General features: G+C 41.9%; 1 protein-coding gene across 2 annotated transcripts in view; it reads left to right on the top strand.

The window, feature by feature from the left end:
- Positions 1-27,914, top strand: part of ABHD17C (abhydrolase domain containing 17C, depalmitoylase) — a 51,459-nt gene that overhangs the window by 1,463 nt on the left and 22,082 nt on the right. The gene's annotated exons all lie outside the window — the stretch shown is intronic.

Below are 27,914 nucleotides of genomic sequence, written 5' to 3'. Positions count from 1 at the left end.
GGCTAATCCCACATATAGACAAAGTTTGGGTAACAAGTTTGAATGTAGATCAGGTTAGTGATGACCAAAAAAACAGTAACCATCTGATGGGAATTCGAGGTTGGAGCCCCATGTTCCATGCAAACTCTATAACACAGACCTTCCTCTTTAGCAGTAGGGCAGGAGAGAAGAGGAGAGGACAACTTGTAGCTGAATTCCCTGCCTGGCATCCTGAGGTCTTACAGCCTGCCAGAGCAACCTGGCCAGTGTGAAATGAGTAGGTGGTTTCAGCCTATTTCCCTGGGGGCAGGTGTCCACCTCACAAACCATCACCAGAATTGCTACTGATTGGATCTCCCTGTTTGCAATGGAGCATCCAGGGATTAAATAGGCATAGAGTCCAAACTATCCTCTTGCCTCTGCCAGTGACCTGTCTTGGTCAAGTTTTAAGCATGCTGTTGGGTGGGAAAGTAGGTGTAGGAAAGCATACTCTTTTGCTGTATGTACTGTAGCTGTTGTTTGGTGTGTTAACTGAGTTGAGTTCTCTCGGGCAACTCTTGAGAATACTGAAACTGCTTGAAAAACTGAGTTAGTTAATTTGTAAAGAACTACTAGGGCATGTGATGTTGCCTAGTGTAATGAAAGAATGGATCAAATGTGTTGTAATACTTAGGCACATGGTGGATAAGATCTAAGGGAGGAGAAGTGCTATATAAGAGCCAAGTGTTAAGGTGACTGTGGTTTGTTTTCCCCTCTCTAGCCCCACCTTTAATATTGTCTAAATCAGACTTGAAAAATTGCCATGAAAACTTACCAATCTAGGGACACATTCTCTTTGTCCATTCTTTTAGATCGTAAGACTAAATATTTTACTTGCCACTTAAAAATGATTTGGTTCAAGTGACTAGAATTTTACAAGACTGATCTAAACCTGTTTTGTGGCTTTATTTTACCCACAGGTAAAAGTGCTGCTTTCTTACTTTATTTCCTAAGGCAGACAAGGTGATACTTGTTCAGTGAAGGAGGACGCTCCTTGTTGTGTGTGTGTGTATGTTTCAATTCTTAACATTACATTAACAGATTCAGACTTTATAACATTTATTTTGACTCCTGAGAGCCGTGACAATTATAATCAATGAATTTGGTGCCTTATTGACATGTTGATTCTGGCCATGGAGATTTACATGATTCTGACAGAGATATGTGTGCTTAAATGTGTGTACATTGAGCACTGCTGGTGAGAAGGAAGTTTTCTGTAATAAATGTATGTACAGTATTGATGCCAGCTAAGGGATCAGTTGCTACAGAATGTAAGCTTTTATCTTTTTAAAAAAATCTCTGGCTTCCTAGATGTAAAGAAAATCTTTTAAATATGAACCAGCACAAAAGTGTCTTCCTGAGCCTGCAGACATTTCCTCATATATTTTCTAAGCAGCATATCAAAATTAACAAGATTCTGGTCAGTTTCACAGCCACTATTTAGAATTTCAGGCAGCATTACAACTGAGACACACTATCTGTAAGAGCTTTCATTATAAAAATGCAAGCCTGACCCGTAATATGTTAAAATACATGTGTTATACTTGTGCACTATACCATTACAGTAATAATTAAGGCTCATTTGGACCTGGTTTTGTGTCAGTAAAACTGCTGCAATGGAATCTGTGATTTCCACCTCAAATTCACAATACTTAGACATATTGTAATGAAGTGCAATGCTAACTTAAGTCATGTCCTGAAATATATGAAAAGTGCCTCATGCTAACGAGGCCCCGGGAAGCATTTAGGTGTCCCTATAGGTTCTTCTGAGTTCACCAAAGACACCCTTAGAATCTTCAGCTTGAAATGTTGAAGAGTCATTTGTTGTCTATGACTACCAGTGTTGGTGGCATCCAAGAAAGTATTCAGGATGTCTCTAATTAGCCTGAAAGGGTAGACGTGAAACCCAAAGATGATTTTGATGACAAAACCAAACATTTTTGCTTAATCACTCAGGCCCCTGCTTTGCTGCAAGAGGGGAATGTTCAGAACATTTCTGAATTTTACTCCATCTTAGTTGCACAGTTCCCCTGTAAAGAACTACTAATTTTAGTAAAGTTAATACTGATTTTTATCAATATATATTTAATATTACCATCAGTAGTCAGGCAAGACTGGCATTAATTCTTAATTGGAGTGTGGGGGAACGGTTCTCTTTACCCCTATGTATTTGTACCGTGTTCATTGAGCTGTTGAACGTGTATACAATGAATTTATGTTAACAAATGGTTTTTTAATATTTTGTCTGTAATAGGCAATGGATGGAAAATAAACCATATAAAAAGTAGTTTTAATATGTGTTCACTAGCTGCTATTTGTAAATATACAGGAGTTCCTATAGTGAGTGTTGCAACTGTGCCCATTGGGGTTCCCAACTATATAATAATTTGAATAATACTGGGCCTGATCTTGGAACACAAACCTGTCAATTCTGAAAGTGATAACTGGGAATTCTTAAGTAATCAATATAATTAATCTATAGATCAGGCTACATAAGCACCTCAGCTTTTATTAATTCTTTACTCCATATGTGAACTAGAACAGTGTCTCTCAAACTGGGTTCTGTGACTTCTCGGGGTCTGCAGGCCCCGCTGATCAACTCCTCCCCCTCTCTCCCAGTGCCTCCCTATCTGCCCTGGTTCCGCACCGCTCTCGGAAGCGGCTGCCATGTCCTGCAGCTCCTAGGCGCATGGGTGGCCAGGGAGTCTCCATGTACTGCCCAAGTGCCGGCTCTGCACCTCCCATTCTGCACCCCAATCCCCTGACCCAGCCCAGAGTCCCCTTCCACACCCAAACGCTCTCCCGGAGCTTGCACCCCCCTCAACCTCCAGCCCTGAGCCCGCTCCTGCACCCCAAATCCCTCATCTCCAGCCACACCCCAGAGAACATACCCCCAGCTGGAGCCCTCAGCCCCCCTCTGCCCCAACCCCCAGCCCAGAGCCCCTTTCTGGGCCCCAAACCCCTCATCCCCAACCCAGAGCCTGCACCCCCTGTTGGGGCCCTCACCCCCATACCCTAATCCCCTGCCCCAGTCCTGAGTCTCCTCCCGCACCCCAACTCCCTTCCAGAGCCTGCACACCCTGAACTCCCTCCTATATTCCAAACCCCTCATCCTTGGCCCCACCCCAGAGCCCATATCCCCATCCGGAGCCCCCACCCCAAGCCTCTTCCCCAGCCCAGTGAAAGTGAGTGAGGGAGAGCGAGCAACGGGGGGGGGGGGGGAGATGGAGTGAGTGGGAGGAGGGGTCTTGGAGAATGGTCAGGGCAGGGACGGGGCCTTGGTGAAGGGGCACGGCAGGGGTCCCCAACATTTTTAATCAAAAATGGGGGGGAGCCTCAGGTTGGTAAAGTTTGAGAACCGCTGAACTAGAAAATATATTAATCTGTCATTTTTAAAAGAAGAAAGCCAAGGAAAGTGTGGGCCCCTTAATGAATGAGGGAGGCAACCTAGTGACTGAGGATGTGGAAAAAGCTAATGTACTCAATGCTTTTTTTGCCTCTCTCTTCACGAACAAGGCCAGCTCCCAGACTGCTGCGCTGGGCATCACAACATGGGGAATAGATGGCCAGCCCTCTGAGGAGAAAGAGGTGGTTAGGGACTATTTAGAAAAGCTGGACGTGCACAAGTCCATGGAGCCGGACGAGTTGCATCCGAGAATACTAAAGGAATTGGCGGCTGTGATTGCAGAGCCATTGGCCATTATCTTTGAAAACTCGTGGCGAACAGGGGAAGTCCCGGATGACTGGAAAAAGGCTAATGTAGTGCCAATCTTTAAAAAAGGGAAGGAGGAGGATCCTGGGAACTACAGGCCAGTCAGCCTCACCTCAGTCCCCGGAAAAATCATGGAGCAGGTCCTCAAAGAATCAATCCTGAAGCACTTACATGAGAGGAAAGTGATCAGGAACAGCCAGCATGGATTCACCAAGGGAAGGTCATGCCTGACTAATCTAATCGCCTTCTATGATGAGATTACTGGTTCTGTGGATGAAGGGAAAGCAGTGGATGTATTGTTTCTTGACTTTAGCAAAGCTTTTGACACGATCTCCCACAGTATTCTTGTCAGCAAGTTAAAGAAGTATGGGCTGGATGAATGCACTATAAGATGGGTAGAAAGTTGGCTAGATTGTCGGGCTCAACGGGTAGTGATCAATGGCTCCATGTCTAGTTGGCAGCCGGTGTCCAGTGGAGTGCCCCAGGGGTCGGTCCTGGGGCCGGTTTTGTTCAATATCTTCATAAATGATCTGGAGGATGGTGTGGATTGCACTCTCAGCAAATTTGCGGATGATACTAAACTGGGAGGCGTGGTAGATACGCTGGAGGGCAGAGATAGGATACAGAGGGACCTAGACAAATTGGAGGATTGGGCCAAAAGAAATCTGATGAGGTTCAATAAGGATAAGTGCAGGGTCCTGCACTTAGGATGGAAGAACCCAGTGCAGGACTAGGGACTGAATGGCGAGGCAGCAGTTCTGCGGAAAAGGACCTAGGGGTGACAGTGGACGAGAAGCTAGATATGAGTCAACAGTGTGTCCGTGTTGCTAAGAAGGCCAATGGCATTTTGGGATGTATAAGTAGGGGCATAGCCAGCAGATCGAGGGACGTGATCGTCCCCCTCTATTGGTACATTGGTGAGGCCTCATCTGGAGTACTGTGTCCAGTTTTGGGCCCCACGTTACAAGAAGGATGTGGATAAATTGGAAAGAGTCCAGCAAAGGGCAACAAAAATGATTAGGGGTCTGGAACACATGACTTATGAGGAGAGGCTGAGGGAACTGGGATTGTTTAGTCTGCGGAAGAGAAGAATGAGGGGGGATTTGATAGCTGCTTTCAACTACCTGAGAGGTGGTTCCAGAGAGGATGGTTCTAGACTATTCTCAGTGGTAGAAGATGACAGGACAAGGAGTAATGGTCTCAAGTTGCAGTGGGGGAGGTTTAGGTTGGATATTAGGAAAAACTTTTTCACTAGGAGGGTGGTGAAACACTGGAATGCGTTACCTAGGGAGGTGGTAGAATCTCCTTCCTTAGAAGTTTTTAAGGTCAGGCTTGACAAAGCCCTGGCTGGGATGATTTAATTGGGGATTGGTCCTGCTTTGAGTAGGGGGTTGGACTAGATGACCTCCTGAGGTCCCTTCCAACCCTGATATTCTATGTTTCTATGATATGAAATGGTCTGTCTCTGAGTTGGAGGTAAGCAAAATATGGTGGATAAAAATTTGGAAGTGGATTTTTTTTGTTTAAATTAAATACAGGTTTTTAAAAAATAAACCTATTTAAAATTAAATTAGAAATTACAACAACCTATGTTTGTCCTAATCTTATTATAATCTATTAAAATAATTTATATTAAAATAATCATATTAAGCTGTACATGTTTGCTGAAGTTTTAAAGAAAGTCAAAGCACTGAACTTTTGGAAGTCAGTGGCTAAGCACCTCTAACTATTGTTACAATTAAAGATCTGAAAGGATTTCTATTACAAACTCATTTTAAGGGATTAATTTATTTTTAAACATCTGCAGAGGCTGAAGCATGGGGTTTGCTGTTTGTAAGTTTATAAATGGAGAAAAATTGATCAGTATTTCCAATTATTTTGCTTCAGGGTGGACTGGTTTAAATGAAAGCAATTTAAATCACTGATTTTTAATCATGATTTAAATAAGCAGACAGGAAACCTTGATTTTAATAATCAGTTTTAATCTTGTTTTGTATTTGTACTTTTTAGGTATTTTCCTAAAGAGAGGCTGTTTCTCCCTGGTTGGTAACCATTAAAACATGTTGATTTGCAACTAAATATAGGCTTTACACTAAACTTGGTGCTTTTTTGCTAATAAGGATACACTATCTTGATGCACATTTATTTAATCAACTATATAGCTTAACTGAAATTTGTATAGATTCTTAATTTTTACGTTTTTTATTATGTTAAAAAATGGTGAACGATGCAATTCTTACTAGATGACTGATTTTTTTTTTTACTTGTGATTTGTGTCAAGATCGTTTTGGAAATTTGAATTCAACAAATAATGCACAAAAATGGCATTTTAAGATTGTTTATTGAATAAAACTACTTCATATGTGCTGGATACATAAAAAAAGTTTATCAAAAAGTACTGTACATGAAAACATATTTTGCATTTTAAATTAACTGATTTATTAAACAAAGTATTATCCATACTAAGTGAATTGAACAGATTGTTTTCTGGTCTCTGTTGTCCTATTAGAACTAATGGATCTCATCCTCTCTCACCTAGTTTTTATTTATAGATTGGAGAAAAAAAACAAGTCTTCCTGCTTTTTCTACTCCCAACTGGTTTGTTAACTTTGAATAAACCAGTGATTGATCTGAACTAATTGAATAAGCTGAAATGAAGAAAATATTCTCTCTGCATCTGTAGAAAAGACTACTTCTGTCCAAAGCTAGTTCAGCACTTTAACAAACAGTTGTTTGCTAGAGCCCTTATAATTACTGTGTCCTCATAAACTGAGGAGTTCAGGCTGAGATCAATCTGCTTCTAGTTAATTAACACACACCCATCAAGTGCCTAATCATTTTCTGTTGGTAATTCTTGGATTTATAGGTCTAGGTGACTTTCTGTGAGTTAGATTCTTTGTTTCAGTTTGGTCCGTCTATTTTGCTTTAATTTGTTCTACAAATAGAACTGGGCATAATAGAAAGTATTTGAGACCCTGTGTCTTTTATGTCAAGATCTAATTGGGGTCAATGCTCTTTGCGGTGATATAATTAACTTTTATCCTAATATTTGATTGACTGAGACAGTGGCTGATTTGTAGGATTCCTATAGCTCGCCCCCCCCCCCCCCCCCCCCCGAACTACTTGTGCAAGATTAAAAACATTTCAACAATCCTATATTAAGGTGAATTCTGTTAGCCTTATGAATAGGATACACATTTCCAATCATCCAGTTTGCGTATTCTGTTTAAACTCTTGAGCATGACCACAAACATTTTTCCCATCATTATTCTTTGATATTTTTCCTACTTCTATGTTCCTTACACTTGAGTCAATTGCAGATTGTGTAATGCTTGGAAGACTCTGGTAATGGGTATAGTATTCTCTTACTGTCATCATGATATTTAATTAAATGTCTTTGTTAAATCTGAGTTAAATTCTACATACAGTTTCACTCAATAGAAAATAAATTAGATAAAATCGTAAACTGATCTCCTGGGCTGTGTGCAGTTATTGATTGGAGTTGATGGGAGTGAGTGATGGATAAATCAGAGCCCCTCCCCCCCCTTCATATTTTTTAGCTTACACTGGTGTGCTGATGTGCTTCAGACATGTAGGAGTGATAAAATCAATGTATGCATTCCCTAAACTCTCCAGGAAAGATTTGTGAAGTGATTTTAAAAATCCTAAATGGATGAAAGAAGGCATCACTTCACTAACTCTTTGACTCTGAAATACAGTATCAAAGTGCAACTCCTCAGTCTGCTATCTGGATGCTGTGAAATGGATGAAGAAGTTGTAGCTGGTTATGTCTGAATCCTTGAAAGACTTGAATATCAAAAGATCTACGGAGTAATTTATTTAGGTATGACCTCTCAACGCATAACAGAGCATCAGAACAGTTCAGCTTTGATTTATACTTCATAGTCAGTAGAGATCTGCTAGTTCTCTCCATTGATTCACCACCACTGAAGGAGTCAGACTTCGATATTACACAATAGGATCCAAGCGTTTTTGGTGGGAGATTATTTTCCATTGATTTAGGATTCATGATGAATCAATCCAGGAACTATTTTTCCCCAAACCATGGGGATTTTAAAGATGTCTCTTCTATTCTGAATTGTCACTTTATGCAAGCTACATTAAGGGGAGGGGAAGGAATAGAGGTATCTGTTTTGTTGGTGTTTTCTGCCCATACCCCATTCCCATCCAGTACAATTTTCTTTGCCAAACTTGTCCCAAAAAAAAAAAAAAAATTACAACTAGTTTTCATTAAAGTCAGAGCGCATAACTGCTTGAATTCTTGCAGGGAGGGTAACTAGTTACCTGAGGACGTCCTAGCACTTTTCTAAATCAGAGTGGTGACTGTCTGAGTAGAAAGGTATAGCTCACATTAATTAGTATATTTTTTCAGAGATGAAAATAGTAGTTACTATTTTTATCAACATATTTAAACTGCCACTTTAATTTTCTTTGACATAATCTTGCTTGCGCAGCCCTCTAGCATAAAATCTTGTTCCAAAGCATTCAGATCAAATCATTCAGGTGAGTTGAATATTTGAACAACTGACTTGAGGTTTGTTTAATTAGCATAGTCTCTAAAAGAAAGGACTTCAAGAGCATCAGCCTTGTACTTTCATCAGTACAACCAGTTAGTTAAGCAATTTATATTATGTACATTTGAGGTGAAGGGAGTTAAGATTCTTGAAACTCCTCAAACCTTCTCCCAAATGTATCTCTCTCCGGAATAATTTATGTCCGGAGTAAACTCCCACCCCAGATACACACACATGCTCAAACAGTATGATCCAGGTGTGACCTACTAATTGGTATAATTTATCAGCATGTTTCCATTAATTTTTTTGTGTAATAGTTTTAGTACTTGCTACAAATCACATTGTACCTGTTTGTATCCTAGACTTAATTAGATGTGCATAATGTAAGAAAAATGGACCAGTTAATAATGTTAAGTAGCTATTGCCGATTTTGTTCGCTACCAGTGTAAATCTATTCAGTATAATAAAAGAATGCGTTTACTGTACAGTACTTCCTCATTTTTGCTGTTTCACCTGATAGGCAATTTTAGTTCTAGTTCCGTTTAAGCTGCAGATATTGTGGTTTTTCAAAATAGCATAGGAAGAGAGAGACTCAGAAAAAGATTCCATATTAGTATGATGTTCCTTCATTCCTTAATATGGTTTGCAAAAGTTCAAAAACTATTTTTTGCTGGCTCTTTTGGCATCTACCTGCTCTACATACACTTCCTTGGAATCTGACTTCATAAACTGGAGTCTTCATAAATTTGTTTGGATTTGGAATTTTTCCCAAGCATTCTCAGCGTGACTCTTGGATTTTACTGGGTGGTATTTCCTATCTTTGGCCCTTTTAAGGAGATTATGGTATGAGGGCTGCAAGCGGTTATGTAATGTACACTCTTTATTTTTGGAGAAATGGTGGGGGGTTTTTTCCCCCTAAAATTTTGAAAGTATGCCCATATATCCTGGTGAACAGTGCAATTAGAATCACATGGAACGCAAATTTGATCAAAAATATGATTGCAAAATAGGGTAATGTTACTTTGTGCAGGAATGTATTATACAGCTAACTGCACAACGAACATATGTTAATGCAAATGATTAGCATGCCACAGACAAATAGATAGCTGCCCCTGGTATTCTGGTAAACATTTTTAATAACTTTGTGCATCAGATTTAGGTGTCACGTTATGTAGATTGCTTTTTGTCTTTAGTAAAATTGTAACATTTAGCAAAAATTGTCACTGATGTCAGGACTGTAAGACCAAAGCAGACTTGGAAGCTAAATTTCCATATATTTCATTGCCAAGAATAGTTTTAAATTAGCTTTGTTTTTAGCTACTCTTGTTGATATGGACAACAAAATAAAATTTGATTTTTGTTTTTTAGTTGTCTTGGGTGTAAACAGTCTTAAAATTCAGCTGTCCAAACTTGGACATATCAGTTTTTTGTTTACCCTCTCATCATAAAAGGTTCTGGGGTATAGTTCTGACTTAATTACAGCACTGGATATAAAGAACTCTACAGTGCAGGCTGGGCGAATGCTCTTCTCAAGTTGGCATGGTAAAAATAGCAGTGTGGTTATTGTGGCATGGGTGATGGCATGAGCTAGCTGCCCAAGTACAAACCCAGTGGTCAGGTGGGTTTATGCTAGAGCGGCTAGCCAGTGCTGCTGCTCGTGGCACAATGTCCATACTGCTATTTTTAGCATACTAGGTCGAGCGGAGCAAGTGTGTTTGTTTACTCAGGATGGGTGCTCACTTCCAGGTGCAGTGTAGACATACCCTAAGTGGTCATGAAGTGTGCCCACATCTGTGTTTAGGAACTCAAGGTATTCTTCTGCTTTCAGTGCCATGTAGTAGATTAAGTACCATGAGATATTTGAGAAAGGGAAAGGCTAAAACCATTCTTTCTCCTTTTCGGAGGTACGTGATCTCTCTGGATACTTTTCTACCTGCCCATTACCTGCCTTAAAGATGCTGGCTTGCAAGATCTGATGAGTGCATACTACGGGAAGCATTTAGATCAGTGTGAAGTAGGCACAATTGGGTGTTTTTTTTGTTTTTTTTTAAATATAAAAGTGCACCCCCCAGCACTCCAAGTTACCATGGTGTGTCTTTAAGTGCTAGGCTAAGTTTCCAGTAGCTCGTTACTTGTGCACTCAAGTAAAACACAATTAGTAATGTTATCTGGGACTTCAGGGAACCAAGGGTATACATGTCATGAATAAATTATATGGGGGAAAATGTTACAACTACAACAGAAATATGGGTCAACTGTCAGCAAACTTTGTGGGCAAACTTTGACACTGTTTGAGTAAATGGACTTTAAAAGACTGAGTAGACTAAAGGAAACAAGTTTATTTTTTTCCCTAGCTAAGTCCATTTCAATTCTAAGATTCTTTTAATGACTTCCTTGCTTAAGTATACAGTAGTTTAAAGGAGATGTTGATGGCACCTGCCTTGTGGAGTCCAGCTTGCTTTAATTTGTTTTGTTTTAAATTCTATTTTAGATTGCCACAGGAAAGCCGGGACGTGTGGTTACGGTAATTTTCACCTTAAACCCTTTTGCAAGTTTGTTTTAAGAGGATCAGCAGAAAATTAGTCTGTAAAGTTTGAGTTACACCCAGCAAAGAATGTACCTATCTCAGAACTGTGCAAACACTAATAAATGGGTGGTTAAAGAACATTGTTTTTCTCAAGCCAGTGATCCATTTAATGAGTAACCAGCACTTCCTCCACAGGTAAAGATGAATCGTTTCAAGGCAGTGTTTGGGAGAAGTTGAGAGAGCTCATGAATGAAGTGATTCTTGTGCCAGTTTAAATTAACATACCAGTGCCCATACTCAGCATTGTTTGGCCTCTGAGTCACAAAAAAAACTGCCTTTTTTTTTCTTTCTGGATGTTGAGTAACTCTTGCGATAAAAGAAAAGGAGTACTAGTGGCACCTTAGAGGCTAACCAATTTATTTGAGCATAAGCTTTCGTGAGCTACAGCTGAAAGCTTATGCTCAAATAAATTGGTTAGTCTCTAAGGTGCCACTAGTACTCCTTTTTCTTTTTGCAAATACAGACTAACACGGTTGCTACTCTGAAACCTAACTCTTGCGAATATCCTTAACTGCCATTGAGTCCAGAGATGTTGAAGGCACTCATCAATTTGCAAGATTAGGCCCCATATGTTTGACAGAATCTCTTTAGTGTGGCATGTACAGCTCTCACAATTGAGTACAGTGTGTATCTGTGGCCACTTTACATTAACTTCTTGAAATATTGACTGCTGATTTTATCTTTAGGATGTTCTGAATAAGAAAGGATGGAAGATCTAGACTTATAGCATATATGTGTGTTTTATGCATTTTGGAAAAATATCATGCTACTCCATGGGAAAAAATTTTTCCCCAAATTTGTCAATCAGTTAAAATCAAACTGCTGAATCCCTGGAGCAGCTTACAGGTATCTAATACATATCTGATACATAGCTGAGCTAAAGCTCTTCATTAGGCATTATGTGGGGAATTGTACTTAAGATAGTACAACTATCCGTCTCATGGCAACTTCAACATCCTGCTGTATGATGCAAAATATTGAGTGACTGCTGTAAAAAGCTCATTAGTTGAGTGCTGTCAGTGTACAGTCCTTTGCCTATGGAGCTTGCACAGGTTGCAGAACACTAGCATGATGCACAAGATGATCAGGTCCAGTGTCTGGAAAAATCTCCAGTGCTAGAATTGTGGAATTTACATATTAATTAAAAGGAGGGATTTGAATGGAGAGGATGGTTGGAGGGATAGAAGGGAGCAGTAGAAAGAAACAAGAAGAATTTGGGAGGAGTTCAGGCAGAGGGAATCAATGGAGATGGAGACCAGGTGGACAAGTGCAGGGCCTTGACGTGAGGATGAGAACTTGAACTTGATGTGAGAGTGGAGGAGAGAGTAGCAAGTTTAGCATTCCAGTTGTGATTAATTGTTGTGCTGAATGGGAACTGTTTGTGAATAAGCAATTTTCAGGAGCAGATGGTGGTTCTTTCATCTCCTGTGTTAACTGTTGCTCTTTCCTTTTTAGATTAATGACCAGAGACTTTGAGGCAAATTAACAATTGTAAGTGATACAATGTGGCATCAGTTTTCTTAAGTACATGCCTATTCTGAAAATTGCTTGTAAAAAAGGGGTATGGGGCAGGGTCTGTATGTCCTTGGATCAATTACAGCCATATCAGATTTGTTCAGTTAGCAAGAGAAATGTTTCCCCTGACTGCCAGTCTGTCCTTCTCAACCTGGCGTCTGATAGTCAAACTGGGGTTTTGTTGTTCTTGCATGCAAAGAACCCAGCTTGATTTTCAGCTTCCAGGTTGTTTGCAGGGCTAGCAGTTGAAATGCAGGATTTCTGTCAAGTTTGCTCAGTTTTCAGATGTAATTTGAGGGACAAGAAAGTTGCTTTTCAATATAGAATTGCCCAGTGGGAGGAGCGGAACACAATGCAAGTTTTAGGTGCTGGGAAGGAGCGTAAAGCTTGTATTACCCTGTTCCTCCTGCTGCTGTTGGCCAAGCAGGTCCCTTGGGCATTAAGTTAAGCTGCCCTAGTTTTGGCTGGCCACAAACAATCCCAGAAAGGTGCACACAAACAGATGAGTTTGTGTAGCGCAGTGGTGTCCTGGTGATGTCCCTCTTTCACATCCAATGCTTAATTTGTAATGAAAGGTGCTGGGGCTCAAGCAATTTATCCCTTTCATAATTGATGCGGCAAACCCAGAGGTACCAGGGCTATGAACTGCCAAGTCTAGAAGTGCTGGGGCTCAGCCCTGGCAAGCCTTGGCACAAATAAGCCCTGTTCCCAGCTATGTAGGCAGTAGTATATGGTGGCGGGAAGGGGCAGGGGGTGGGAGAAGAGTGGCATAAGAGATTCTAAATTGGCTTTATAGCACCAGAAGGTCTTCCCTTTGCACTGGAGTGAGCCTCCTAGGGCTGAATATGGCTCCTAGGGCTGAATATGTGGGCTTTAAGACCAGATCATGCAAAGGCAGAAAGTAGTTGTACTAAAATGGCAAAATCTGGCCCAATAACTTTATTCCTGCTAGTACCGTAGCAGTTAGCTGAGATGAGCATTTGAATGTGGGAGAATCCTTGCAGTTCATGAAGTGTTTTTGTAACCGTTCAACAAAATAATTATTTGCAAATTAGGAAACTCCCACATGGGTTTGAGTCCAGATGAGTTCATTAATTAAGAATACCTCAGACTGCAGAGGGAAGAATTTAGAGTATCCTTAATCTCAATGCATTTTCTCTGGTAAATTCTTACTGTTCAAAAAGAAAAGGAGGACTTGTGGTACCTTAGAGACTAACCAATTTATTTGAGCATAAGCTTTCGTGAGCTACAGGCATCCGATGAAGTGAGCTGTAGCTCATGAAAGCTTATGCTCAAATAAATTGGTTAGTCTCTAAGGTGCCACAAGTCCTCCTTTTCTTCTTGCGGATACAGACTGCTACTCTGAAATCTTACTGTTCAGTTTGTTATAAGCTTGGTTTTTCACTTTCCTCTGTGAAATCCATTGGATTTTCTTCAGACACCTTGGTTTATTTGTGAGGGGGCTTCTGTTTCCAGGAAGACTTTGGGCCAGCAGAATGTTTGAGCTTTACTTGTTGAAATTCTGCATTAGAAACTTTGACCCCCTTGCTGCATGCATCTGTGTCAGGCAAGCTTCCCTTTGCAAGGCATGCATAGTCACCTAGGAACTCTCCAGTGATGACTTTAACAGAAAACTACTTCAGATGTTAACATGTTATGACTGCTAAATCAAATTCACTGTTACATGGTAGATCCATTTTATTTGTATTTGCAACAAAATAAAAAATAATTTGGATTGCTGTGTAATGGGACACTCAACTTGAATCTTTTGAAACTAACTTCCAAAATCTTTTTTTTCTGACAGAGCACCCTTTAAATGGCATGTTCTGAGGTTTTTTTAAAAATTCCTTTTTAATTTTAAATAGGATTGGTTGAAGGGGTTTTGCTCACATCATAAGACTTTCCTCCACCTTCCCTTTCTCTCTGCACACAAGTGCCTGCTTCTGGATCAGGTTCTGTTTAGCTATTGGTGGTAAACACCTTCTTGAAGAGCCTGGGGGAGGGAGGGAGTCCGCCAGCAACAAACAGTGAAACTGTGTACAAAATCCTGTCCAGTGCACAGCCTGGAAATAGACACTTTGAAAATACTCAAAAAGAAAAGGAGGACTTGTGGCACCTTAGAGACTAACAGATTTATTTGAGCATAAGCTTTCGTGAGCTACAGCTCACTTCATCAGATGCATTCAGTGGAAAATACAGTGGGGAGATTTATGTATATAGAGAACATGAAATAATGGGTGTTACCATACACACTGTAACAAGAGAGTGATCACTTAAGGTGAGCTATTACCAGCACGGGGGCGGGAGAAACCTTCTGTAGTGATAATCAAAGTGGGCCATTTTTAGCAGTTGACGAGAACGTCTGAGGAACAGTGGGGGTGGAGGGGGTGAATAAACATGGGGAAATAGTTTTGCTTTGTGTAATGACCCATCCACTAACTAGGGAGTTATAGTAATCTCAGGTTTCAGAGTAACAGCCGTGTTAGTCTGTATTCGCAAAAAGAAAAGGAGTACTTGTGGCACCTTAGAGACTAACCAATAACCAATTGGTTAGTCTCTAAGGTGCCACAAGTACTCCTTTTCTTTTTATAGTATCTCAGAAGTTACTTACAGAAAGAATGGGTACAAAAGTTTCAGAAAGAAATAAAAACTTCTTTCTCTCAAGTGGAATATGTCTCTCTTGGAGTACTAGATTGCGCAATCCATTGCAGATAATGTAATATGAAGCGCAAAAAAAGCTTGAGATGAATGGCTGCTTTCTAAATTCTTTCTCTTGTTTCTCAAGCGTGACTTTAGAGGGCTTATTTGGAAAATTCTGCTTCGGCATACTCTTCATTCACTATGGCTATGTCTTCACTGCCAAAAGTGTGGCTTTACATTGAGATGGGTAACTTGATGTAAAATCCTTGAGACTAGGCAGAGGTAGCTTTTAGCTCAGTATAACTAATAGGGGTAAACCCCAGGTAGGTGGGGATTCTGAGTTGAACTCAACTAGCTACACCATGGTAAAATCTATCTGTTCCTTGTGTGAATAACTATTTTACATCAAGTTAGTTGTTGTGATGTAAAAACTCACTTATTTTTTGTACTGAAGTCAGAGCCTTAATGTTGCTAAACTCGTAGCAGAACTCTACTGTTGTAGCAATCTAGGTATGAATGTTCTATTTCAAGTTTAACTTCATGAATAGCTCTCTAAGTTGTTACATGGAGAGGTCCCTTTGTTTCAACACCAGTTCTGCTATTTTTATGTACACTAGTTACGTGCATATGACCTTTGCCTCAGACTGGTTAATAATTACATTGTGACTCTTCATACGTTGCAGGAAACTACTGACACTAGAATCACCCTTTGAGATGTCAGTAAGGTAGTTAAAATAGCAAGTTGTGGCTTGTCTGGAATTTGGCCAGTATACTGTAAGGTTTACATTTACAGTAAACCTGTAGCCACTTGTTACAGTTTCTAATATGGTAACCCTCTGACCCCTTCCCTGAGCTCCCTCTGGACAATTATTTGAAAAATGTTCATTTGAAAAGCCCCTGACCTGCAAAACCAATAATATAGGAGTTCTACAGCCTCTTCTTAAGATCTCTACTAAAATGTAGTACAAATATAGAGGATCCTCACTTTGAAGGAATACAGAATCAAATACAATTGCTTCCTCTTAAATAAAATTCCATCAGAATTGTTTCTTGGCTTGAAAGCCAAATGAGAGGTGGCTTAAAAGAAAAATGTGGCCTTCTTTCGAATGTCACTTATCTGAAGTTTTATGGTCAGTGGTAGCATTTTCACAAGCACTCAGTATTGGCCGAGCTCCTGCTCCCATTGAAGAGGGTGGGCATTTTACCATTGACTTCAGTGAGTTCAGAGTTACGCCACCACTGAGCACTTTTGAAAATGGTAAAAGAGAGACCGCCTTTAGGAGCTGAGACTGTTGTTCAGTCTCTGTGGTCCTTTACTTCTGTGCAGAAAATGCCAACAAGGACACCAGCTTGTGCCAAATACAAATTTAATTGGGCACCTTTCCACCAGAGCGGACCTGAGACCTCAAATCCATTTCACATAGGCCACTGAGTGCACACTACTGACCTAGATTGGAACTGTCCAGCTCTCTGTCCCACTTAATCTTTCCTCTCCTCCCAGAAAACTCTTCTTAAATATGCTTCAATTTAACAACTTTCACAATGAATCGAGGACTTTTGGGTATGCATCTGGGATGCTTTTCCTCTGGATCCAGTTCTAAATCAGTCATGGGTCAGCAGCTGCAGGGACTTAACCCAGGATGTTCTGTCTCTCTGATGGGACAGTCACAGTAATTCTCACTAATGGGTTTTATTCTGAAAACAGTGCTAATTCAGGGAAAGGAATCTGTTAAGTTAAATTTAGCTCTTTTCCTTTCCCTACTGGAATTAACCAGCTATTCTCCCCTCTTCTTTCTGAGTTTTGTGGTAAAGCATAGGCACACTGTATACATCTCTGCCACTCATGGTGTCTGTACAAGGAGATGCTGTTGCAACACTTCCATTGTGCCTTTCACCCTGAAGGCGCCCATTGTGCTAAGGGAGGAAAGAAACAGTTCTTCACCCACCACTGAAATTCAGCCACCTCTGGGGTTAAATGTGTGCACAGCAACAGCTTGGCTCTAGAAGTGAGTCCATTATTTAATTGAAACCACAGAGAATATGCATAGGGAGAGTGTATTTCCCCAAGGTGGAATGTGGCTATTTTGTGGACATTAGTGCATATACTCTTTCAAAAAGTGACATGGTATATTTCACTTTTAAAAAATTATCAAGATTTCAATTTTAGTTCTTATTCAAGAGTTGGTAACTTCTAACAGCACAAGGCTGCTTAATGACATGCTGGTGTAAATGAGTGGTACTTGAATAGAACTGCTAATGCTAGCTTCTTGTAACATCCCGTTGTTGCACAGAGATGCCCCACCCAAGTACTAGGCCTGTTTAGATTGTTAGAATCACAGCCTGCTGGGATCCTAGAAATGGGTGGGTGGAGCCCACCCACTGCTAAAGGACCTTCCCCAACCTAAGGGGAGGATCCACAAGGTCTGAGATCTCAATGAATTACGGGGGATAACTAAAGATATTACAGGGACAGGAGTGAGGTGACAGGGCTAAATGAAAGTAACCTGGCGAGGACACCGAGCATCAAGGGAGCCAGCGGATGCCGCGCAGAGGAACTCTGCCCAGATGCATGAGACCAGGGAGGAGTGGAAATAGGCCCCAAAGTTGCAGAGCACCCCTTTGTCTAACATCCTCCTTCTGGTGTTGTAGATGGCTACTTTGGCTAGGACCAGGAGGAGGTTGATGAGGAGGTCTCACGATTTAGTGGGGCCACCAATAGGGCGTGCAAATATAAACAAGTGTGGGGAGAAGTGCAGCCAGAACCTCAGCAGGAGGCTCTGGAGGAGCTAGAATAGGGGCTGCAGATACACATGCACCAGGGTCTCCCTCACGCCTCAGAAGGGGCAGGTGTCTGGGATGGGGGTGAATCGCGCCAAGAACATGCCTGTGCTCACGGCTCCGTGAAGGAGCCACCAACTGATATCCCTGGCGGGCTTTAGGACCAGGGTGGAATATAGGCTGGCCCACTGGGGTTCCTCACCCTCCAGAAGTGGTAGGAGGTCCCGCCACCTTTACGAGGGTGAGGATGTGAAGGGAGTGGAGCATGAGCATGTACAGGTGTTTCCTTGGCGTGGTCCGGAAGGGTGAAGGGGTGGGATGGCTGGGTGGGTCCCCAGGGCAGGGGCCCGATGAAAAGGTCCGGAGGTCCTGGGGTGTAGGGTGGGCGGGGGGTGCCCTCTGCAGGACCCGGTTGAGGTAGGCCCAAGCAGTGGCCAGTAAAGCGGCCCTCACCTCCTGAAGTATGCGCCAGGGAGTATGAGGGCCAGAGAGCCCCATGTGCTAAGCGAGCGTCAGGGGATCCAGCCAGTCTCCTCGGTCGTAGTCCAGGAGGTCTTTGAGTCTGGTGACTTCTGCCAGGACCAGCCTTTGTCACACCGAGCGGGACTTCGCCACCTGCACATGGAGCTGGGGGTTGTGTAGCAGGGGGTCCATGAGGAGATCCTCCCCTCGGTGGCCGCACAGGGCAGGCATATAGGACTAGAGGGAACACCAAACAACTTGAAGCTGCAGAAAACTGCTGCCATTCCTTCTGTTCCATGCTAGTGTATCTTTAAACGGAGAGCCTTTGATGTTATGCCCTCCAGCCCTCCTGACTAGTATCTGTTGGAGTGCACCACTTAAGCAAATATATTAATAATCCTTGAGCTAGAGCCAGACAGTGCTGTTGCTACTGGAGTAGCTGCATGATAATTGGTAGACATGCTATTATCAGAAATTTGACCAGTGAAACCTTTCACCAGTTGCTTTCAGAACTAAGGGCAGTCCTGTTACCTAGATACAGTAGCTGCAGGAGTAGTACATGGTAGGCAGCATAGCTACTTGACCATTTAAACCCCTTTATTTTTAAGTTATACTGGCAAAATACCTTTTACTCAGTAATAGCTCAAACAGTGAAAAGGAGCTGTAACTGGGGACAGAGAACAAATGTGCATGGATTTTGTTTTAGGACTGAATTTTCTTACCAAGAAACATAGTTGCTTTCTAAATTTATAGACCAGCATGTTCCAGCAAAACGCCCAACACCCCGCCCCCCAAACCTGCTCCATGCCAAAAAGAAATGCTCTGTTGATCACTTCTTTTCTTAATTAAACTTATATTTAGTTTAATACTTAGTTTAGTATCTGATATTGTAATGTAATTATATTATTAAACTTGTGGTATAAAACTTGTTTGCCCAGCAACCAAATGCAAATGCTAATCCTGTTGGCCTTTTAGTAACTGATTTGTTCTGTCCAGTGTTAAGCTGTCATGCGCCTGGAGATCACAAAGCGGTTTTCAGGAACACTTTCATTTGAGCCAAGCAACTTGATGTTAACTTCCTAATATTCACAATTCCAAATATTAACTGAAAGAAACAGATCAGTTCCTGGGTATGTGAAGATAAAACATTTTGGCTGGAAAACTTGATTTAAGCTCTGAACCAGTTATCCAAAGCCTGCTGTTTGTTGCTAGAACATCTGGTGCTGCTAATCCTGCTGATTCTTAATCTAATTTTTAATCTGTCTCACTTTTGTATGTGAGTGTAACTGGGGCCTAAACATTTAAGATGCCAAGAGGTCATTAAAAGAACCAGTGTAGGAAAGAATGCTGCATGGATTAGCTTAGTAGTCTAAAGCATGGCTTCATATGCTTAGGCTCCCTGAGGCCATGGATTCATATTCTGGCACAGGCAAGATAACCCATCATCCTTCCAAGATAGTAAGAATAGAATATTTTGCAATTCCATATATGCAGGTTTTTATGTTGGTTCCCATCACTATAGTAGTTGAACATCTCCCATGAGTATATTCGAGCAACAAATATGTTTAATTTCCTGCTGGCAAGAAACAGGTTTAGATTGTTAGTATGGTTGTGTATTATAGCTGGGGCTGGTAGCATGGACTATAATAAAGGTTGTCCAACATTTTCCATTCATGTTCCTTGTTTTCAGTTGCTTATAACTTGTCCAAACTTAACTGTTTGGGCTGAAATTTTCCATTCCGGTGTATGCCTGAAGCTGAATTTCTTGGAAAACTTCAACCAAAATGATTCCCACATTTCTGAGAATGAGGCTTGGGAAAATATTATATTGCCTATGTTAAATACCCATGGCATTTTTTTGTTTTAGAAGCTCTGGCACCTCCATGATTTGGAGCAGTGCCTTGATATTTTGCAGGGTTGAGAGGGCCTTTGTGTCAAGGGTGTGCCTTTTGCCATATGTAGCCAAAGAATAAGCCTTTGAAAAACTGCAGATCGCACCTGCTCAGCTAAATTCCCTGGAGATTTTATTACTCATGGGGGAATTCTGCACCAGTGCACATGCACAGAGTTTGTCCCCCACAAATTTCTTTGCTTCCCCACAGAAAAAAGTGACTTTCTGACTGGGAAGCAAAGGGAAGCCACAAGAGTGGTTATGCGACCGTCCCCAGCAATATGTTTTGGGTGCCCAGGGCAGCCGGCAGAGGTAAATCACTGTGGGGCAGAGGGCGGAACTGGGGAAGACACAGTTGGTGACTCCTACCCTGTGCTGGGCTCAGCTGCTGGTCCTGGCTGGGCTGGGGAGGACAGGACTTCCTCTTTCCCCTGCATGGCATCCGGTGTGGGGTCAGACCCACCCCCAGATTTCTCCCGCAGCTGCTCTGCAAACTCCCCTCCCCCCAGTTTCCTGCATCTATCGCTCCTCAGCTGCAGGGGGAAGGATCCCTGTACAGGGTACTGTCCCCCTATCTGCCCAACCCCCGTGCATCCAGACCCCCTAATACTCAGATCCTCCCACCGAGCCTCACCCCTCCCTCGCACTCAGAACCCCCCTGATGAGCCCCATCCCCCTACACCTGGAGCACCCTGATGAGCACCCGGATCTGCACCCTACTGACCCCCAACCAGCTGCACCTGGATCCCCATCCCACTGAGCCCCCATTCCCCCAGCATCTTGATCCCCCACTGAGTCCCCCGCACCCAGACCCTCCCTGCTGAGTCCCAACCACCTTCACCTGAGTTGAGCTTTGAAAGACACCAATGTGAGGGTCCTGGAGGTGGAAGAATGGTTTCCCAGAACAGCTTGGCTACTGTCTGAGAAGAAAGACCTGGAAGATTTCTGTTCATTCCTGTGCCTTGATCTTCACATTGTCAACCCCCGTACTGTCTTGTCTCCAAGTGCTATTCTCAGTTGCCTACTTTTCCTAAGCAAGCTAAGAAATTGGGTTTTTTCCAGCTGGTTGCTGTCGGGTGAGGGTTTCATTTAGTATGGCTTGGACAGTTTTAATAACAGAAATGTAGGGCCAGAAGGGATCTCAATAGGTCATCTAGTCCAGTCTCCTGCACTGAGGCAGGATGAAGTGTTATCTAGACCAGTGGTTCTCAAAGCCAGTCCGCTGCTGGTTCAAAAAAAGCCCCTGGCGGGCCGGGCCGGTTTGTTTACCTGCTGCGTCCGCAGGTTCAGCCGATCATGGCTCCCACTGGCCGTGGTTCGCCGCTCCAGGCCAGTGGGGGCTGCAGGAAGGGCAGCCAGCACATTCCTTGGCCCGCGCAACTTCCTGCAGCCCCCGTTGGCCTGGAGCGGCGAACCGTGGCCAGTGGGAGCCGCAATCGGCCGAACCTGCGGATGCGGCAGGTAAACAAACTGGCTCAGCCCGCCTGGGGCTTTCCCTGAACAAGCAGCTGACCAGCTTTGAGAATCACTGATCTAGACCATCCCTCATAGGTGTTTGTCTAACCTGTTCTTAAAAACCTCCCATCATGGCAGTTCCACAACCTCTCTAGGTAACTTGTTCCTGTGCTTAGCTACCCTTACAGTTAGAAAATTTTCCTAATGTCTAACCTAAATCTCCCTTGCTGCAATTTAAGCCCATATTTTCCCCCTGTCCTCAGTGGATAAGGAGAACAATATATCACTCTCCTTTTTCTAACAACCTATTACATAAGTGTAGATTTCCCACCTCAAAAGAAGTGTTGCTCATATTTGATAGAAAATGCTATAGCTGCTTACTATCAGGAGTGTTAAAGCTCTTTACAAATACTAGTGAATTAATCCTTTCAACTTCCCTGTGAGCTAGGTAAATATTGTCCCCATTTTATAGTTGGGGAAATAACCCAAACGTTAAATGACTTGCTAAAGATCATATGGTGCACTGGTGGCAGAGTTGGGACCACCACCCAGGAATCCTGACTCCAGTTCTGTGATAAACTGAGTGCTGTGTAGTTTTCATTCTATCAGATGAGAACTTAAAAACCAAAGACCTCTCTCTTTTCCATGAGAATTAAAGATCCGACTGTCCACTCCATACGAGCAAGAATTTGTCCCGCTGTCCTTTCCCAAAATTTCCCCTCCTGCTTCTGTTGTGTAGCAGGCACTTAGTTGATTGCTGCCTTCCACCATAGGTGTATGTAGAGAGAATATTAAGAATTTTGGGATGCTTAAAGATGAAATATTTTACATTTAATAATATTTTACATTGATAAAAGTGATCCAGAAGGCCTTCATGTCCCAATTTTTGCTGAAGCTATGCTTGTTACCTGCTTTGTGCTTCAGTTGTAGATAAGCACCTCACCTACAGTTAATACAAAGGAAGGGCTCTTCTGCAGTTGACCTCGTATAGGGTGGTTAAGATCTATCAGTGGTAGGTTTTGCATCAAAATAAGATGAATGCTTATCTGTCCATTTGTTTGTAAAGACACTTTAATCCACTATTTGTATCACCTTTCCATTTTAATGCTTCATTTTTATTATAACATGGCTATAAAAACTCACTCTGGGTGAAATTCTGTATATAAGGATTTTAGCATCAAAACAAAAGATTCCTAAGTGAGATAGCTTGGACTTAAATGTCAACATAAAAATGGAAGGAGGGAAGAGAGAGACAGAAACAAAGAAGTCACAGCCTTAGGAAACTTCCTTGCTACCATAAAGGTATAGGAAAATCCTTTCTAGTTCTCCCCAATCCTGAAAGCTTGTTTTCCCAGAGTTGTGAATTCATCTGGCTATCTTCTTCCTTTGGCAGTATCATTTACATGTTCTGTTTGAATGTAATCAATGCCCTAAAAGGAACAAGCTGGGAAAGGATAGCCAAGAAAAGGCAGGAAAGAATCATAAGGAGAGTGGCTGTGTTCCCCTGTTAGGCTCCGAATATTTTCCACCTCTTCCAAAGCAAACACTTGTGTGAACAGCTCCTCACTGTAACGAAGTTCATTGTGTTGCGGTACTAACTAAAGTTTGTTCTTTTTCACTTTTAAACCGCACGTGAGTAGTAATGTACCTGGATAGAAAAACCCAATTTACTATAAGGAGATTGTGGAGTGCCTTTCAACTAGTGATACCAAAGCACTTTAGATGCAAGTGATTATGCCTCAACCCTGGGGTGTGGTGAAACATTATTTTACGAGTGGGGAAATGGAGGCAGATGTAGGTTAAGTGAGTTGCCCATGGTTCATATGACAGATCATCACTGAGGCAGATTTGGTTCCTCACTTTAATCACGAGACGACAGTACCTTCCCACTCCAGTTCTTGGGATACCTTGCGCATTCCTTTGATTTTTTTCTATAACTTGGTTATAGATTTTAAGGTCAGAAGGCACTATTATGATTAGCAAGAATGACCTAACCCAGGTCATAACATTTCACCAAGTGGCTTCTGCATCAAGCCCCTAAACTTGTTTCAGCTCCAACGTATCTTTTAGAAAGAGATCTAATCTTATTTAGTAACTTTATTTGATCTTGTATTCATGTGTATGTATAATCTTGTGAAAACCTAATTAAAAACTTGCTTCTAGTTGGCTCACCATGTTCAACAACCAGTGTTGGCTGATTAATCAATCCCCAATATATTAATATATTAAGTGCATGCATCTCTTAACAATTAAGAGATGAATGGTTAGGCTAAATGCTGTATACATAGGCACCGATGTCACATAAGGATCCACAAGCTCAGGCCCTACTGATTTATAGTATATTAAGTACCCTTAATTTTAAAATCTTTAACTGTTGGTGAACCACAAATCATGAGCTGACAGAGCTGCATTTTAGAGACTAACCAATTTATTTGAGCATAAGCTTTCGTGAGCTACAGCTCACTTCATCGGATGCATCCGATGCTTATGCTTATGCTCAAATAAATGTGTTAGTCTCTAAGGTGCCACAAGTACTCCTTTTCTTTTTGCGAATACAGACTAACACGGCTGTTACTCTGAAACCTGTCAGAGCTGCATTGATGCTTTTGGATGGAAGGAGGCCGTGTAGCCTATTTGTCCACCTACTTGTAGAACTTTTTCTGATTCTGGCTCTGACATAGACCCATCTTATTCAGTTTCTCCAGCTGCATATTTATTATTACATTAGTGCATAAAGACCTACTTCACTTAGTTTATTAATGTTTATAAAGGACTTTTAAGTTAAAGTGCTGCATAAGTGCTAAATATTTCAAGTTCAATAGCCTGCGAATGTCACTGATAAAATCTTGCTAAAATAATCAGTTAGCATTATTTATCACTATTTCTTTCATTGCATCCTAAAGTTCATTATGTGATTTGTAGAACGTTTAGAAGAAACATCCCTGCCTTTAAGACTTTATAACCAAAATAAAGGCCTGACGTAACAAACAGGTAGAAAGAAAAATGAAGAGTGAAAGGAAGGAAAGAGTTCCAAACGACTGTGGTTGCTTTTGAGTTCAATGGAGACTGCTTATCTGCATAAAGTTTAGCACATGCATAAATCTGTGCAGGATCAAAGAGTAATATGCTCAACTTGATGGGTCTCAAGTTAAGTGTTTTTGGAGAATTTAAATAAAACTGGTTATTCATTACTAGAAATGATGTACACACTCATTTTACAGATTTCAGTCTACATCTTCTGTGTCCTGTGGAATGATACATTCCAGATTGTGGGCCTTATAATTGTCGTATAATAGGTGGAGATGGGAAATAAAAATAACTTTGTAATGTCAGCCCCTAAAGGGTTAGTTCCAGTTAGGCAAACCATTTAACTTTTTATGTCTGGAAGGTGGAACAGCTCTCTGCTGCTGAGCTGGGCTTCTGACAGTCTTTAACATTTCACACCCTTCATTTACAGTTTTTACTTGGCAGGAGATAGTCAGTCATCCAAGGAAGGATTTTAAGTTTATTTTTGTTTCTGTCCCTTGCTCCATGAAGTGCTCATACGCTTTTAGTTCATTGAAATTTAACACACACACACTAGCTGTACAAACCTACAGGCTTGAAATTTCAAATACATTTCACAGTTTAGTTGAAACTTCCGTCCACTGTGACGGTTGAATTTCACTGTTTAATTCCATATACGTTAACATTAAAGCCTAGCACTACAGTTCACAAGGAGTAGGTGACTAGTGTGCTTTGGCTAGCTAACTTCATGACTTGGCCACTTACGCCCCGCCTTGACTGGCAAAAAAGGTTGTCGTGGGTTTTTTTTCCCAGTTGAGTCAGCATAACATATGAAAAGCCCTGTCAAAATGCAGGCTGACATGTTGGAAGTTCTGTTAGCTGTGTGTTAGGGTATGTGTTTTCTCAGGTCTAACTCAGATTATACATCTTGAGTTAGCCTTTCTTGGCTACACTGTGAAATAACACTCGAGCTGCTGTCCATACTGATGCTGCCTCACTCATGTGTAGCACTAAGATGGCAGAGGCCAGACCCCAGGATTCTTGGTGCTGCGGTAGGATGAGTTGCACTCTGAATTATTTTGCATTGTATTGTGGGAGAACTTGTCTGTCCTTTCTGCTCACATGTGGGGGAATTGTGAGTAGGCATTACTCTGTGTCCACACTGCAAAGTGGTCATGTTAGCTGCTGACAAGTGGTGCTCACTTGAGCACTGGCCTGTGCTCCCTCTCGGGCTGGCCAATTTGAGTAAAAAGCACAACAATGCTTTAGTTAAAGATTTTTTGTGTGTGTCAAGTTAGATACAAGGAGTCAAGTTAGAGTCAACACGCGAGTTAACTTTTCAGTGAAGAGAAGCCCTTAGGCCTGGTCTACACCTAAAACTTGGGTCAATCTAGTTATGTGGCTCAAGGGTTTGAAAAATTCACAACCCTGAGAAACAGTTAAGTCAACCTGCACCAGTGATCTCTGCAACAGGGCTTAGAAGTCTTCTCTTGACCTAACCACCTCTCAGAAGGGTGGATTAACTACAACAATGGAAAAACCTCTTCTCTTTCTATAGCTGTGCTGTTGTAACATCTGTGGTGTAGACATAGCCTAAACCTGTACCTTGGCAGGGTCTTTCTGTTGTGCTAAGCTAACTCGGTTGAGCTAATGCAGTTGAAAAACCCACAATCTTTAGGCCTACCAAGACAGGCCTAATGGTAGCCTAGATAAAAGCTTCTGAAAGCCCAGCACCTTGCCAGAGTGAATAATTAATTTAAGCACCCAATTTGAAATGTCTAAATACCCTGGGACCATAGGTTGAAATTGCAGCCAAATTTACAGGTTTCAGAGTAGCAGCCGTGTTAGTCTGTATTCGCAAAAAGAAAAGGAGGACTTGTGGCACCTGTAGCTCGCGAAAGCTTATGCTCAAATAAATTGGTTAGTCTCTAAGGTGCCACAAGTCCTCCTTTTCTTTTAGCCAGATTTATGTAAACCTACGTTCTTCTTGAGCAATTTAAACTGCATTCAGTGCAGTTTAATGGGTGACTTTTTTCAGGTGAAAACTTAAAAGATTCAAAGTCCTGTCCATCTTTCCTGGACATTAAAGATGACCTACTGTGTTACGTAAGAGCAGGGGTCTAATCTGATGGCTTTGACCAAAAATTCTCTTGCTCTGTATACAATAGGTTTGGTGATCACATTCTGATCCCAGTGGACAATGTACACAGTACAAAAAACACTTCCACAATTATCACTCACTGAAGCCTTCAACAGAAATTAAGAATTCAATGAGCAAGGAGACTGAGTTACAACTCATGCCTAGATCAGAGTTGAGGTACACTGAGTAAGTGAAGCGTTCAGTGCCTGTTTTGTAGACACATCTGAAGATTATAGTCTCCAAGGCTGTTAATCTTTTTTTTGTGAGCACAAAATAAAAAAAATGCACTTAAGAAATTGACTAGAGCTGGAAATCCTAGAGAAATGACTCTCGTGCCCATGATTATTGTCTCATTAGTCGTTTCACAGTATCACGTATCTTGCAGGTCTTTAATTTTATTTCTTGGAATAGGGAGCTCTGCTTTCCTCCACCCAATCTTGCAGGTGGGCAGTGGGAGAGGAACTGAGAAAAGAAACTTGGAACGGATATAACTTTTGACGTGAATATTTCAAAATGTTATCCTTTCTTGTCATTTGCCCCTCCCCCCATATGTTCTAGCCTTAACCTTGCCTCAGGTTTCCACTCTCCTCACTGGGGAGAGGGCTGCAGCTGCTGGACTAGGTGGGACCAAGACTATCCCAGGTGTTTCTTTCTCTGGGAGGGTCTCCGTGTTCTGTGGCATAGTTTCCTGTCTGTAGGGTAACCCCAGGCAGAAGAAATGTAGACACAAAAAGTGATCAGGATTTCTGGAGTTGTGCACTGCTGGGACATCAATAGGATAGTGAAATGTTGGGCAGGGCCTACTTCAGTCCCCACCTAGTGATTGTACTTATAGTGAGCTGTGCAGAGTCACCCACCTGTCTGGGCCTGGCTGAGATCTTTCCACAAATGAGGAGGTAAAGGTTGGTTGTTGGCACAGAGGGGAAACCCTTGGAAGAATTTGTTGCTACAGTGCTGGCTCCACCAGCAGAGGATCTGTCTCCACACAGGAAGCCAGGCTATAGTTTAGGGGTCGCTTTTTAGACCAGCGGCTCTCAAACTTTAGCAACCTGAGGACCCCCATTTTGATTTTAAAAATGTTTGCGGACCCCCCAATCCACCCGCTCAGCCCCAGGCCCTGCCCCCGCTCCACCCTTGCCCTTCCTCTTCCCCTGCCTCTTTCCGTCCCCGCGCCT

This window comes from Lepidochelys olivacea (assembly GCF_965140295.1).
Source record: "Lepidochelys olivacea isolate rLepOli2 genome assembly, chromosome: 10".
Classification (NCBI taxonomy): Eukaryota; Metazoa; Chordata; order Testudines; family Cheloniidae; genus Lepidochelys; species Lepidochelys olivacea.
Note: the sequence above shows the minus strand (reverse complement) of the source record. Positions and strands in the feature narration are given on the sequence as shown.